We start from the raw sequence: 7,097 nt of genomic DNA on the forward strand, positions 1-7,097 counted from the left end.
ATTTCTCTGCAATCTAAATTTAGGATATGTACATTTTCTAGGTAGTGACTGAACTAAAGAACCTCAACTAGCAATGCTATAAGACATGCAGTTTTATAAAGTTATGAGGTGCTGGTTTGAAGTTGCCATGTACCCAAGAAAAGCCATGTTCTTTTAATCCCTCATGTGGGGGCAGACCTATTGTGTGTTGGACATTTTGGTCAGATTATTTCAACTGAGCAGAGACCCAGCCCATTCAAATTGGCTTGTAATTCTTTACTAATTGTGTCTTTTATGAGAAAATAAAAGACAAACGTTGAGAGAGCTTAGAGAGAAATGCCCTGGAGAGGCCAAGGACCCACAGATTTTCAGAGAGAATGCCACTGATACCAGGAGTTGAAAAGAACAAATCCCAGGAGAGAAGGACCAGCAGACACTATCCATGTACCTTCCCATGTGACAGACGAACATTGGATGACAGTAGCTTATTTTCAGAGATGGTATCTTTCTCTAGATTCCATATTTGGATTTTTTAAGGCCTTAGATATATAAATTTGTAAACTCAGAAATCTCCCTTTTAAATGTCAATCCATTTCTGCTATATTGTACTCTGGCTGCTTTAGTACCCTGGAACAAAGAGATTAACTTTTTACATGGACTAATATCTTTTAAATGTTTACATGCTAAGAATTTGATTTGAGAACCCCACCATTCTGTGAAGTGTTAAGAAGCTTCAATAATTCATGTTTCTTTGTTTAATTTGATATGACTTTTAAAAAAACATTTCTTTTCTCCTGGTTTCTAGATTAACACTAAGGTTTGATAATGAAGTCAAATTTTGTGACAGCCCATGAATTTAATTAGGTAGGATGATAAAATTTCCTATAAAAATTCTTCAACATCACCTGCAGTTGCAGTTTTATTTTTTGTTCTGTTTAATGCATATATAAGAAAGTATGCTTTCTCCATTTTCCAAGTATTTGATTATTTTTCCTTTAAACCTAAGCAATGTTTTTAGATATATTATTTGCATTTAAATAACATGCATTCCTTTAATGTATATTAAGGTTTTCTTTCTAGAATTATTTTTTACCGTTTTCTTCAATTATTTTTGAAAGGGTAAGATAAAGTTCAACCTCTGTTTTCGAAGTAAAATGCTAACTTCTCACTTGTTTATCACTGTTCAATAATTTATTCAAATATTAAAATGTGCATTCTTTTCATGTACATTTTGAATTCATATGAAAATTTAACTTTTCCTATGTAATGTCCATATAAATTACTATACTATGACTTACTATTGCTCAGAAATCAAAGTTGTCTAAAACTTATGTTTTTCACAATTCCTTTTTTATTTGCAATTAGTGATGTCTTTAGTAATCATTTTTTATTAATATATATTTTGACTAATCTCTCATCTTTTGTATGCATTGTGCTTTTCGTTATTAATGCATTATTTGTTTTTCTTTAAAAATCTGAAGCAAAATGGCAAAATTTTACTTTGGTTGATCTGAGTGATGATTCAACATATTTTTGTATACACTGTAATTGGTTATAATTAAAAAATTATTCAGAATTTCAAAACAGGTGATGAAACCTCCCTTACTAGTTTTTAATTTTTTTTTTACTGTTAGCACAAATACAATCTAGGATATCCCATTAATCACATACAGATATCCATTTCACTGTTGTTAATTACATTCACAATGCTTTGGTACCATAATCATCAACCACTATCAAAATATTTCCCAGCTTTCAAATAAGAACCTTGTATGTTTTAAGTCTTAATTTCCCATTCTCGACACCCATCAAAACCATGGTAAACTACAGTACAGATTCTGAATATGAGTTTTCTTATGTTAAATATTTTAAATCATTAAGATTGTATAATATTTGTCTTTGTTTTGGCTTACCTCACTCAACATGATGTCTTCAAGGTTCATCCAATTTGTCACATGTATCAGGACTTCATTCTTTTTTATGGCAAAACAGTATTGCATTGTGGTATTCTATAATACCACATTTTACTTACCTATCCATCAGTTGGTTTGAAGCTGTTATGTACCCCCAAGAGAAGGCCATGTTATTTTAATCCATCCCTGTAGGTGTAGCCCTATTTTGGGTGGGATTTTGACTAGATTATTTCAATTGAGGTGTGATGAACTCAATTCAAGGTGGGCCTTAATCCTTTACTGGAGTCCTTTATGGGGATAAAAGAGAAGGAAAAAAAACACTTGGAGAGAGTTTACAGAGGCAGCATGTCTCCAGAGATGCAGAGCAGAAAAACAGATGCTCAGAGAGAAACCCACTGGATTCAGAAGCAGAAAGCTGTAGAGCCCATGAGTGAAGGACCAGCAGATGTTGGCCACATGCCTTCCCATGTGACAGAGGTGTCCCAGAGGCTGGCCTTTCTTCAGAGTCCAGGTATCATATTCTTAATGCCTTAATTGGGGGCATTTTCATGGCCTACAACTGTAAATTTGCAAACATTATAAATCCTCATTGTAAAAGCCTAATTTTTGTATATTGCATTCTGCCAGCTTTTTAAATCAAACACCACCCAAGTTGTCTTTTGGTTTCTACTTGCATGATATGTTTTCTTTTGTTTTAACATACTTTCGATCTCAACCTACTTGATTCTTTGAATTTAAACTGTGTCTCTTCGAGAGAACATATAATTGGGTAATACATTTCTGTCCAATCTGCCAATGTTTGCCTTTTGGCTAGAGAGTTTAATTCATTTATATTAAAAATCACTGCTGATATCTCAGGATTTCTTCTGACCTCTTGTCATTAAATTTTGAAAATCTTTTTAGTAGTTTGAAGCTGTTACACACCCCAGAAAAGGCGATGTTCTTTTAACCCATTCCTGTGGGTGAAGACCTATTGATTTGGTTATTTCACATTGAAATGTGATCCACCTCATTCAAGATGGATCTTAATCCTCTTATCTGTGTCTTCTACAAGAGAATAAAACAAATACAGAAGTTAAGAGAGAAAATTCAGAGAAACACCCAGAGGAGTTTAGAGAAAAAGCCACAGATGGAGAAATCAGAAACTGAAGCAATGAAATCCAGGAGAGAAGAATCAGCAAACCTCACCATCTTGCCTGGCTATCTGACAGAGGAACCAAATCTCAGGGTGACTTGTCTACATAGATGCCTTTGTTGGGATATTTTCATGGACTTAAAACTGGAAATGTTTAAGTTAATAAATCCCCAATGTAAAAGGAAACCCATTTTTCATATACTGATTTTATCTGCTTCAGAACCAAAATAATCTTATGCCATTTTTCCCTTCACTTCTATCAATGGCTAATTTTATATTGATCAGATTTCTTGTGATGCTACATATTTAGTGCCTTCTATTTTTTGCTTGGACATATTTCTCATCTATTTTATTTGCACTTATCATGAGGTTAAAATCTAACATCCTAAATATACAACAATCATATATTGTTTGATACCAACTTAACTTCAATAGCATGCAGTAATGTTTTTGTATACCTCTTTATCCCCCAACTTTTTTACTTATCCCATAAGCTACCATTTTCTGTACTCCTTTCCACTTATATCTTTGTACAGTATATGTTCAAAATTATGGATTTATAATTACTTTTATGCATTTACATTTAAGTACTGGTAGGATGGAAGTAGAGTACTGAACAATGCAATATAATAACAATGTCATTTAAAATTACTACAAGGTTAACTTTACTGCAGATCCCTATTTCTTTATGCCACTTTGAAACATTGTCTAGTATTCTTTATTTTAAGTCTGAGGAATTCCCTTTAACATTTCTCATAAAGAAGGTTCAGTGGTGTTTAACTCCCTCAGCTTTTGCTTATCTTAATCTCTCCCCATTTTTGAAAGAGAGTATTGCAGGATATAAAATTATTGGCAGGTAGTTTTGTTTCTTTATTTAAAAAAAAACAAGTTCCAAAAAGAAAGTCATCTATTCCTCCATTTAGAAATAATTTTTTAAAATCCCAAAACTCCATTTTTTTTAAAAGAACAGAGATAAGACATGGACTTCAGTATTCTCCCTCTGCATTGAGCCCAGGGATTCTTATAGGCCAGTTTTGCTCCTCTACATCCAACAAGAAGCCTCACTGGATGACCTTTTTGTGAGGAAACTTGGAAAGACAGTAAGGAAGGGTGAAGTTTCAATATATAATAATCATCTACAAGACATAATCTGCATTTCAAACATACAAACAAAAAACCAGTTCAACCCTTATTTCTCCAACATATTTGTGCTATAAATTGAGTCAAGATTTAGAAACATGATTAGGCCCTCAAATCCCAATGGATAAGAAGAAAATTATAGCCAGAAAGTAGTAGTGGGACAATACTGGATAGATGATGGTTGGAAAGAAGTCAAAGTAAAAAAGACATACAAATCCGGGGGCATCTTTCCAGGCTAGGCACAAAAAATTTGAGACTCAAAATCTCTCTCTTGTAGAATTCCAGGGCTTCAGAGAAAAAAGTAAACTAAAAGGTGGTAGACAGAAACACACATATATACATTATATATATATTATATATATATAGTACATAGAATATTTTCAGCAGAAGAAAAAGGTACTTAAAAAAATTTTATTCCAAGAAAAAAGATAAAAGATAACAATTAAATGAGCATGAATATCAGAGTTTGGTAAAAGGAGAAGTGATGAGAAAGACTGGGCCTAGTTACAGTACTGGAAGAATGATGAAAAGGCCATTATAGTTGGGTTTGCTTTTTATGCACTTCAAAATAAAAACCAGATCAAAGTACTCAAATGAAAGCTTAAGTGAAGGGAGACATTTTCCTAAACTCACCAGGGTCGAAAGGACTAGTCACTCTCACCAGACCTCTGGCCATTTTCAAATGCATCACAGGGGGAGAACAGTAACTGAATCAGTCTTCCATACCCCTGCAATGATGAGTGGGTAACTAACCAAGTCCATCTCCCCATCTTCAATGGAAAATAGAGTGGAACAGGCAACAGTGTCAGAGGAGTGATAGAGTCAGGTTGGCTTTCATCTCCAGATGGGATGAGAATGGGCCCTTGGTGGGGTGGTTACTGGAGGCCAGAGGACAAATGAGGCATGCCGTCATTGCCCCATTCCATCAATGGCAATAACTTATGAATACTTATGCATGGGGAGTGAGGAGGGGGCATTGGAGGTGAAGGGGGGATGAATAGGGAAAGGACAAGGGAAGGGATGCTGCACGCCATCTCCCTGTCTGTCATCTGTCAGCACCCCAGGTTGAGTACCTTGAGGCAGGACAGCTGAGTAATACATTCCAGGCCACACGTGGTGATTCCAATACAGCCATACAGGTCAGTGGTGGTGAGCTGGCTCAGGTGCTCAGCGGTCAGCTCCGGGCCTTTGTCCATGATGCACACACCATGTCAGATGTTGACCAGCCTCTGCATCTGTAGCACCATGGGGATGACACCATCTTCACTGATATGGCAGGGACAGAGGGAGAGGGACTTGAGGCTATCCAGACCCTGAGCTATGAAGACCAGGCTCTGGTCCCCCACCTTGTCACAGAAGGACACGTCTAGCCTTGATGGGCACAGGTTGCCCCTGGCCAGATGCATGGTGCCTGTGTCACTTACATCACAATGACACAGGTTAAGGCTGTGTAGCCTGTCCATATATGACAGGTGCAGGAGGCCTGCATCCAAATGCCAGAGCACAAGCTGAGGTTAAGGAGCCTTAGGCCCAATGGCCCACAAGAAACATACTTTAAGGAAAGATTGATGAGTTGCTGTAGTCTTTCAGCGTGAGCTGTTCCAAGCACAGGGAGCCGGTGGCCACACTGCGCATCATGCTGCAGGTGCTCCATGCTCATGTTTGACAGGTGGCCACAGCTGTGGAGGGGAGGCTTTTGAGGCACTGCAGGCTCCAGGCAATGGGCAAGAGGCCGGTGTTGGTGATGTTGTTGCAGCCACCTAAGCTCCAGATCCCTGGGTACTGGACGATGCAGGCCAGGCTGTTGGCGGTGTTCTACTTGCAGAGGCTCAGGTTAAGGGCAATCAAGGAGCAGATTTCCTGCACTAAGCATGGCCCAGCCAGTTGTCACTAAGGTTATAGCAGCTGCTGAGGTTGAGACTTTCGATGCCCGGGATCACGTAGCTGAGGCTGCAACTCGGCAGATGCTGGAGGCTTGCAGGCTGAAGAACAGTGACAAGTTGGCCCGGAGCTGATGCAGCTTGGCCTTCACACCTCACCACACTGACTTGTGGTAGGCAGCCCTTGTGCACCGCTGCACTGCATTCCCCTTGTCCCGGAATTCCAGGTGGCCAAAGATCATGACCAGCAGCTCCGGGAAATGGCATGAGATGTGGGTCTCCACCTTCCTCCACACCCCCTCTGCAGCACGGATGGGAGGAGGCGCGAGCCCCTCCATGGGCCCAATGGACTGCCCTCCAACCTTGCAGTTATGGCCACTGCCTCCGCTCCTCATCCTGCTCTGTCTGTCCTTCCTGCCTGCCTGCTTCCTGGTGTAGCCACCCTGCCCTCCAGCCTTCCTGGGCTCCATTCGGTCCTCACATCTGGGGTGGGGAAGGCACCCCTTCTTCACTCTAAGAGCCCAGCTGGGCCAGGGACCACTGCCACCACGGTCACCACCTTCGGTCTAACCACGCAGTGCTCTGGCCGCGCCACCAGTTCCGTGACTCCCATGTCCCCTACCACATCTCCCGCTCCCTTCACTGCTGATGGGCTTGGCAGGTGGTTGAGGGAACTTAGGGGGTGGGCTGGAGACTTCCTGTTGCCTTAGTCTCTCCTTGGCTTTTCAAACCTCCCAACTGAAGCCCACCCACTCTGCCACTCAGGTGGGGGTCCAGGAGGCCTATCCCAGCCACCAAGCACAAGATCCTTCTCCCCCTGCCCTCTGGGGCACTTGGCAGCAACTTCTGGCACCACAGATGCCTTGGCTGGAGCATGCCTTGTCACAGACCCAGGGCAAGCAGGCCGGCTGGGTGTTTTCAATTGTATATTAATTTTTAACATGTTACCTTTGTTACAACTGATGAAAGTTTATTGAACTAGTTCTGTCATCCATTATTTACATTCAGTGCAATTTTTCCCATATACCACTGTTATTACCACCTTGTGTT

The 7,097-nt window shown here is 40.0% G+C and overlaps 1 long non-coding RNA gene and 1 pseudogene across 1 annotated transcript in view; both read right to left on the reverse strand.

Moving 5' to 3' along the window:
* Nucleotides 1-2,096, reverse strand: part of LOC143667187 (uncharacterized) — a 35,710-nt gene extending 33,614 nt beyond the window's left edge. Inside the window, exon 1 of the long non-coding RNA XR_013167937.1 lies at nt 2,012-2,096. This is a non-coding gene — a long non-coding RNA (uncharacterized LOC143667187). The remainder of the gene's footprint in view (nt 1-2,011) is intronic.
* A 2,718-nt stretch (nt 2,097-4,814) lies between these two features.
* LOC143666743 (F-box/LRR-repeat protein 14-like) lies at nt 4,815-6,517 on the reverse strand (annotated as a pseudogene).
* Between the last annotated feature and the right edge of the window lie 580 nt (nt 6,518-7,097).

Source organism: Tamandua tetradactyla, chromosome 23 (assembly GCF_023851605.1).
Source record: "Tamandua tetradactyla isolate mTamTet1 chromosome 23, mTamTet1.pri, whole genome shotgun sequence".
Lineage (NCBI taxonomy): Eukaryota > Metazoa > Chordata > Mammalia > Pilosa > Myrmecophagidae > Tamandua > Tamandua tetradactyla.